This window comes from Limanda limanda, unplaced genomic scaffold, assembly GCF_963576545.1.
Source record: "Limanda limanda unplaced genomic scaffold, fLimLim1.1 SCAFFOLD_25, whole genome shotgun sequence".
NCBI lineage: Eukaryota > Metazoa > Chordata > Actinopteri > Pleuronectiformes > Pleuronectidae > Limanda > Limanda limanda.
In genome coordinates, this window is record NW_026870532.1 from 806,289 (window position 1) to 815,052 (window position 8,764).

An 8,764-nucleotide genomic window follows, 5' to 3' on the forward strand; every position below is an offset into this window, starting at 1 on the left:
TGCAACCACTTTCCAAGTCTCTCCGACCTTCACAAAAAAAGTTATTCAAGAATATCTCTTTCTCCTATGTGCTTTCATCCCTAACCCTAACCCTAACCCTTCCGAAAGTCGGAGAAGCTCAAGGATGGTACCGATCGATGCGCGCTACCCCATTTAGTGGGGGTAGAGCCTACTTGCAAGTCTCTCCGACCTTCACAAAAAAAGTTATTCAAGAATATCTCTTTCTCCTATGTGCTTTCATCCCTAACCCTAACCCTAACCCTTCCGAAAGTCGGAGAAGCTCAAGGATGGTACCGATCGATGCGCGCTACCCCATTTAGTGGGGGTAGAGCCTACTTGCAAGTCTCTCCGACCTTCACAAAAAACGTTATTCAAGAATATCTCTTTCTCCTATGTGCTTTCATCCCTAACCCTAACCCTAACCCTTCCGAAAGTCGGAGAAGCTCAAGGATGGTACCGATCGATGCGCGCTACCCCATTTAGTGGGGGTAGAGCCTACTTGCAAGTCTCTCCGACCTTCACAAAAAAAGTTATTCAAGAATATCTCCTCAGATTTGGGGGAATTTCGTCGGTCGACCTCTTCCGAAGGTCGTACAAGCTCGGGGATGGTACCAATCGATCCGCAGGACCCAAATTAGTCCAGATGCAACCACTTTCCAAGTCTCTCCGACCTTCACAAAAAAAGTTATTCAAGAATATCTCTTTCTCCTATGTGCTTTCATCCCTAACCCTAACCCTAACCCTTCCGAAAGTCGGAGAAGCTCAAGGATGGTACCGATCGATGCGCGCTACCCCATTTAGTGGGGGTAGAGCCTACTTGCAAGTCTCTCCGACCTTCACAAAAAAAGTTATTCAAGAATATCTCCTCAGATTTGGGGGAATTTCGTCGGTCGACCTCTTCCGAAGGTCGTACAAGCTCGGGGATGGTACCAATCGATCTGCAGGACCCAAATTAGTCCAGATGCAACCACTTTCCAAGTCTCTCCGACCTTCACAAAAAAAGTTATTCAAGAATATCTCTTTCTCCTATGTGCTTTCATCCCTAACCCTAACCCTAACCCTTCCGAAAGTCGGAGAAGCTCAAGGATGGTACCGATCGATGCGCGCTACCCCATTTAGTGGGGGTAGAGCCTACTTGCAAGTCTCTCCGACCTTCACAAAAAAAGTTATTTAAGAATATCTCTTTCTCCTATGTGCTTTCATCCCTAACCCTAACCCTAACCCTTCCGAAAGTCGGAGAAGCTCAAGGATGGTACCGATCGATGCGCGCTACCCCATTTAGTGGGGGTAGAGCCTACTTGCAAGTCTCTCCGACCTTCACAAAAAAAGTTATTCAAGAATATCTCCTCAGATTTGGGGGAATTTCGTCGGTCGACCTCTTCCGAAGGTCGTACAAGCTCGGGGATGGTACCAATCGATCTGCAGGACCCAAATTAGTCCAGATGCAACCACTTTCCAAGTCTCTCCGACCTTCACAAAAAAAGTTATTCAAGAATATCTCTTTCTCCTATGTGCTTTCATCCCTAACCCTAACCCTAACCCTTCCGAAAGTCGGAGAAGCTCAAGGATGGTACCGATCGATGCGCGCTACCCCATTTAGTGGGGGTAGAGCCTACTTGCAAGTCTCTCCGACCTTCACAAAAAAAGTTATTCAAGAATATCTCCTCAGATTTGGGGGAATTTCGTCGGTCGACCTCTTCCGAAGGTCGTACAAGCTCGGGGATGGTACCAATCGATCCGCAGGACCCAAATTAGTCCAGATGCAACCACTTTCCAAGTCTCTCCGACCTTCACAAAAAAAGTTATTCAAGAATATCTCTTTCTCCTATGTGCTTTCATCCCTAACCCTAACCCTAACCCTTCCGAAAGTCGGAGAAGCTCAAGGATGTTACCGATCGATGCGCGCTACCCCATTTAGTGGGGGTAGAGCCTACTTGCAAGTCTCTCCGACCTTTACAAAAAAAGTTATTCAAGAATATCTCCTCAGATTTGGGGGAATTTCGTCGGTCGACCTCTTCCGAAGGTCGTACAAGCTCGGGGATGGTACCAATCGATCTGCAGGACCCAAATTAGTCCAGATGCAGCCACTTTCCAAGTCTCTCCGACCTTCACAAAAAAAGTTATTCAAGAATATCTCTTTCTCCTATGTGCTTTCATCCCTAACCCTAACCCTAACCCTTCCGAAAGTCGGAGAAGCTCAAGGATGGTACCGATCGATGCGCGCTACCCCATTTAGTGGGGGTAGAGCCTACTTGCAAGTCTCTCCGACCTTCACAAAAAAAGTTATTCAAGAATATCTCCTCAGATTTGGGGGAATTTCGTCGGTCGACCTCTTCCGAAGGTCGTACAAGCTCGGGGATGGTACCAATCGATCTGCAGGACCCAAATTAGTCCAGATGCAACCACTTTCCAAGTCTCTCCGACCTTCACAAAAAAAGTTATTCAAGAATATCTCTTTCTCCTATGTGCTTTCATCCCTAACCCTAACCCTAACCCTTCCGAAAGTCGGAGAAGCTCAAGGATGGTACCGATCGATGCGCGCTACCCCATTTAGTGGGGGTAGAGCCTACTTGCAAGTCTCTCCGACCTTCACAAAAAAAGTTATTTAAGAATATCTCTTTCTCCTATGTGCTTTCATCCCTAACCCTAACCCTAACCCTTCCGAAAGTCGGAGAAGCTCAAGGATGGTACCGATCGATGCGCGCTACCCCATTTAGTGGGGGTAGAGCCTACTTGCAAGTCTCTCCGACCTTCACAAAAAAAGTTATTCAAGAATATCTCCTCAGATTTGGGGGAATTTCGTCGGTCGACCTCTTCCGAAGGTCGTACAAGCTCGGGGATGGTACCAATCGATCTGCAGGACCCAAATTAGTCCAGATGCAACCACTTTCCAAGTCTCTCCGACCTTCACAAAAAAAGTTATTCAAGAATATCTCTTTCTCCTATGTGCTTTCATCCCTAACCCTAACCCTAACCCTTCCGAAAGTCGGAGAAGCTCAAGGATGGTACCGATCGATGCGCGCTACCCCATTTAGTGGGGGTAGAGCCTACTTGCAAGTCTCTCCGACCTTCACAAAAAAAGTTATTCAAGAATATCTCCTCAGATTTGGGGGAATTTCGTCGGTCGACCTCTTCCGAAGGTCGTACAAGCTCGGGGATGGTACCAATCGATCCGCAGGACCCAAATTAGTCCAGATGCAACCACTTTCCAAGTCTCTCCGACCTTCACAAAAAAAGTTATTCAAGAATATCTCTTTCTCCTATGTGCTTTCATCCCTAACCCTAACCCTAACCCTTCCGAAAGTCGGAGAAGCTCAAGGATGTTACCGATCGATGCGCGCTACCCCATTTAGTGGGGGTAGAGCCTACTTGCAAGTCTCTCCGACCTTTACAAAAAAAGTTATTCAAGAATATCTCCTCAGATTTGGGGGAATTTCGTCGGTCGACCTCTTCCGAAGGTCGTACAAGCTCGGGGATGGTACCAATCGATCTGCAGGACCCAAATTAGTCCAGATGCAGCCACTTTCCAAGTCTCTCCGACCTTCACAAAAAAAGTTATTCAAGAATATCTCTTTCTCCTATGTGCTTTCATCCCTAACCCTAACCCTAACCCTTCCGAAAGTCGGAGAAGCTCAAGGATGGTACCGATCGATGCGCGCTACCCCATTTAGTGGGGGTAGAGCCTACTTGCAAGTCTCTCCGACCTTCACAAAAAAAGTTATTCAAGAATATCTCTTTCTCCTATGTGCTTTCATCCCTAACCCTAACCCTAACCCTTCCGAAAGTCGGAGAAGCTCAAGGATGGTACCGATCGATGCGCGCTACCCCATTTAGTGGGGGTAGAGCCTACTTGCAAGTCTCTCCGACCTTCACAAAAAACGTTATTCAAGAATATCTCTTTCTCCTATGTGCTTTCATCCCTAACCCTAACCCTAACCCTTCCGAAAGTCGGAGAAGCTCAAGGATGGTACCGATCGATGCGCGCTACCCCATTTAGTGGGGGTAGAGCCTACTTGCAAGTCTCTCCGACCTTCAAAAAAAAAGTTATTCAAGAATATCTCCTCAGATTTGGGGGAATTTCGTCGGTCGACCTCTTCCGAAGGTCGTACAAGCTCGGGGATGGTACCAATCGATCCGCAGGACCCAAATTAGTCCAGATGCAACCACTTTCCAAGTCTCTCCGACCTTCACAAAAAAAGTTATTCAAGAATATCTCTTTCTCCTATGTGCTTTCATCCCTAACCCTAACCCTAACCCTTCCGAAAGTCGGAGAAGCTCAAGGATGGTACCGATCGATGCGCGCTACCCCATTTAGTGGGGGTAGAGCCTACTTGCAAGTCTCTCCGACCTTCACAAAAAAAGTTATTCAAGAATATCTCTTTCTCCTATGTGCTTTCATCCCTAACCCTAACCCTAACCCTTCCGAAAGTCGGAGAAGCTCAAGGATGGTACCGATCGATGCGCGCAACCCCATTTAGTGGGGGTAGAGCCTACTTGCAAGTCTCTCCGACCTTCACAAAAAAAGTTATTCAAGAATATCTCCTCAGATTTGGGGGAATTTCGTCGGTCGACCTCTTCCGAAGGTCGTACAAGCTCGGGGATGGTACCAATCGATCCGCAGGACCCAAATTAGTCCAGATGCAACCACTTTCCAAGTCTCTCCGACCTTCACAAAAAAAGTTATTCAAGAATATCTCTTTCTCCTATGTGCTTTCATCCCTAACCCTAACCCTAACCCTTCCGAAAGTCGGAGAAGCTCAAGGATGGTACCGATCGATGCGCGCTACCCCATTTAGTGGGGGTAAAGCCTACTTGCAAGTCTCTCCGACCTTCACAAAAAAAGTTATTCAAGAATATCTCTTTCTCCTATGTGCTTTCATCCCTAACCCTAACCCTAACCCTTCCGAAAGTCGGAGAAGCTCAAGGATGGTACCGATCGATGCGCGCTACCCCATTTAGTGGGGGTAGAGCCTACTTGCAAGTCTCTCCGACCTTCACAAAAAAAGTTATTCAAGAATATCTCTTTCTCCTATGTGCTTTCATCCCTAACCCTAACCCTAACCCTTCCGAAAGTCGGAGAAGCTCAAGGATGGTACCGATCGATGCGCGCTACCCCATTTAGTGGGGGTAGAGCCTACTTGCAAGTCTCTCCGACCTTCACAAAAAAAGTTATTCAAGAATATCTCCTCAGATTTGGGGGAATTTCGTCGGTCGACCTCTTCCGAAGGTCGTACAAGCTCGGGGATGGTACCAATCGATCTGCAGGACCCAAATTAGTCCAGATGCAACCACTTTCCAAGTCTCTCCGACCTTCACAAAAAAAGTTATTCAAGAATATCTCTTTCTCCTATGTGCTTTCATCCCTAACCCTAACCCTAACCCTTCCGAAAGTCGGAGAAGCTCAAGGATGGTACCGATCGATGCGCGCTACCCCATTTAGTGGGGGTAGAGCCTACTTGCAAGTCTCTCCGACCTTCACAAAAAAAGTTATTCAAGAATATCTCCTCAGATTTGGGGGAATTTCGTCGGTCGACCTCTTCCGAAGGTCGTACAAGCTCGGGGATGGTACCAATCGATCCGCAGGACCCAAATTAGTCCAGATGCAACCACTTTCCAAGTCTCTCCGACCTTCACAAAAAAAGTTATTCAAGAATATCTCTTTCTCCTATGTGCTTTCATCCCTAACCCTAACCCTAACCCTTCCGAAAGTCGGAGAAGCTCAAGGATGTTACCGATCGATGCGCGCTACCCCATTTAGTGGGGGTAGAGCCTACTTGCAAGTCTCTCCGACCTTTACAAAAAAAGTTATTCAAGAATATCTCCTCAGATTTGGGGGAATTTCGTCGGTCGACCTCTTCCGAAGGTCGTACAAGCTCGGGGATGGTACCAATCGATCTGCAGGACCCAAATTAGTCCAGATGCAGCCACTTTCCAAGTCTCTCCGACCTTCACAAAAAAAGTTATTCAAGAATATCTCTTTCTCCTATGTGCTTTCATCCCTAACCCTAACCCTAACCCTTCCGAAAGTCGGAGAAGCTCAAGGATGGTACCGATCGATGCGCGCTACCCCATTTAGTGGGGGTAGAGCCTACTTGCAAGTCTCTCCGACCTTCACAAAAAAAGTTATTCAAGAATATCTCTTTCTCCTATGTGCTTTCATCCCTAACCCTAACCCTAACCCTTCCGAAAGTCGGAGAAGCTCAAGGATGGTACCGATCGATGCGCGCTACCCCATTTAGTGGGGGTAGAGCCTACTTGCAAGTCTCTCCGACCTTCACAAAAAACGTTATTCAAGAATATCTCTTTCTCCTATGTGCTTTCATCCCTAACCCTAACCCTAACCCTTCCGAAAGTCGGAGAAGCTCAAGGATGGTACCGATCGATGCGCGCTACCCCATTTAGTGGGGGTAGAGCCTACTTGCAAGTCTCTCCGACCTTCAAAAAAAAAGTTATTCAAGAATATCTCCTCAGATTTGGGGGAATTTCGTCGGTCGACCTCTTCCGAAGGTCGTACAAGCTCGGGGATGGTACCAATCGATCCGCAGGACCCAAATTAGTCCAGATGCAACCACTTTCCAAGTCTCTCCGACCTTCACAAAAAAAGTTATTCAAGAATATCTCTTTCTCCTATGTGCTTTCATCCCTAACCCTAACCCTAACCCTTCCGAAAGTCGGAGAAGCTCAAGGATGGTACCGATCGATGCGCGCTACCCCATTTAGTGGGGGTAGAGCCTACTTGCAAGTCTCTCCGACCTTCACAAAAAAAGTTATTCAAGAATATCTCTTTCTCCTATGTGCTTTCATCCCTAACCCTAACCCTAACCCTTCCGAAAGTCGGAGAAGCTCAAGGATGGTACCGATCGATGCGCGCAACCCCATTTAGTGGGGGTAGAGCCTACTTGCAAGTCTCTCCGACCTTCACAAAAAAAGTTATTCAAGAATATCTCCTCAGATTTGGGGGAATTTCGTCGGTCGACCTCTTCCGAAGGTCGTACAAGCTCGGGGATGGTACCAATCGATCCGCAGGACCCAAATTAGTCCAGATGCAACCACTTTCCAAGTCTCTCCGACCTTCACAAAAAAAGTTATTCAAGAATATCTCTTTCTCCTATGTGCTTTCATCCCTAACCCTAACCCTTCCGAAAGTCGGAGAAGCTCAAGGATGGTACCGATCGATGCGCGCTAACCCATTTAGTGGGGGTAGAGCCTACTTGCAAGTCTCTCCGACCTTCACAAAAAAAGTTATTCAAGAATATCTCTTTCTCCTATGTGCTTTCATCCCTAACCCTAACCCTAACCCTTCCGAAAGTCGGAGAAGCTCAAGGATGGTACCGATCGATGCGCGCTACCCCATTTAGTGGGGGTAGAGCCTACTTGCAAGTCTCTCCGACCTTCACAAAAAAAGTTATTCAAGAATATCTCTTTCTCCTATGTGCTTTCATCCCTAACCCTAACCCTAACCCTTCCGAAAGTCGGAGAAGCTCAAGGATGGTACCGATCGATGCGCGCTACCCCATTTAGTGGGGGTAGAGCCTACTTGCAAGTCTCTCCGACCTTCACAAAAAAAGTTATTCAAGAATATCTCCTCAGATTTGGGGGAATTTCGTCGGTCGACCTCTTCCGAAGGTCGTACAAGCTCGGGGATGGTACCAATCGATCTGCAGGACCCAAATTAGTCCAGATGCAACCACTTTCCAAGTCTCTCCGACCTTCACAAAAAAAGTTATTCAAGAATATCTCTTTCTCCTATGTGCTTTCATCCCTAACCCTAACCCTAACCCTTCCGAAAGTCGGAGAAGCTCAAGGATGGTACCGATCGATGCGCGCTACCCCATTTAGTGGGGGTAGAGCCTACTTGCAAGTCTCTCCGACCTTCACAAAAAACGTTATTCAAGAATATCTCTTTCTCCTATGTGCTTTCATCCCTAACCCTAACCCTAACCCTTCCGAAAGTCGGAGAAGCTCAAGGATGGTACCGATCGATGCGCGCTACCCCATTTAGTGGGGGTAGAGCCTACTTGCAAGTCTCTCCGACCTTCACAAAAAAAGTTATTCAAGAATATCTCCTCAGATTTGGGGGAATTTCGTCGGTCGACCTCTTCCGAAGGTCGTACAAGCTCGGGGATGGTACCAATCGATCCGCAGGACCCAAATTAGTCCAGATGCAGCCACTTTCCAAGTCTCTCCGACCTTCACAAAAAAAGTTATTCAAGAATATCTCTTTCTCCTATGTGCTTTCATCCCTAACCCTAACCCTAACCCTTCCGAAAGTCGGAGAAGCTCAAGGATGGTACCGATCGATGCGCGCTACCCCATTTAGTGGGGGTAGAGCCTACTTGCAAGTCTCTCCGACCTTCACAAAAAAAGTTATTCAAGAATATCTCTTTCTCCTATGTGCTTTCATCCCTAACCCTAACCCTAACCCTTCCGAAAGTCGGAGAAGCTCAAGGATGGTACCGATCGATGCGCGCTACCCCATTTAGTGGGGGTAGAGCCTACTTGCAAGTCTCTCCGACCTTCACAAAAAAAGTTATTCAAGAATATCTCCTCAGATTTGGGGGAATTTCGTCGGTCGACCTCTTCCGAAGGTCGTACAAGCTCGGGGATGGTACCAATCGATCTGCAGGACCCAAATTAGTCCAGATGCAACCACTTTCCAAGTCTCTCCGACCTTCACAAAAAAAGTTATTCAAGAATATCTCTTTCTCCTATGTGCTTTCATCCCTAACCCTAACCCTAACCCTTCCGAAAGTCGGAGAAGCTC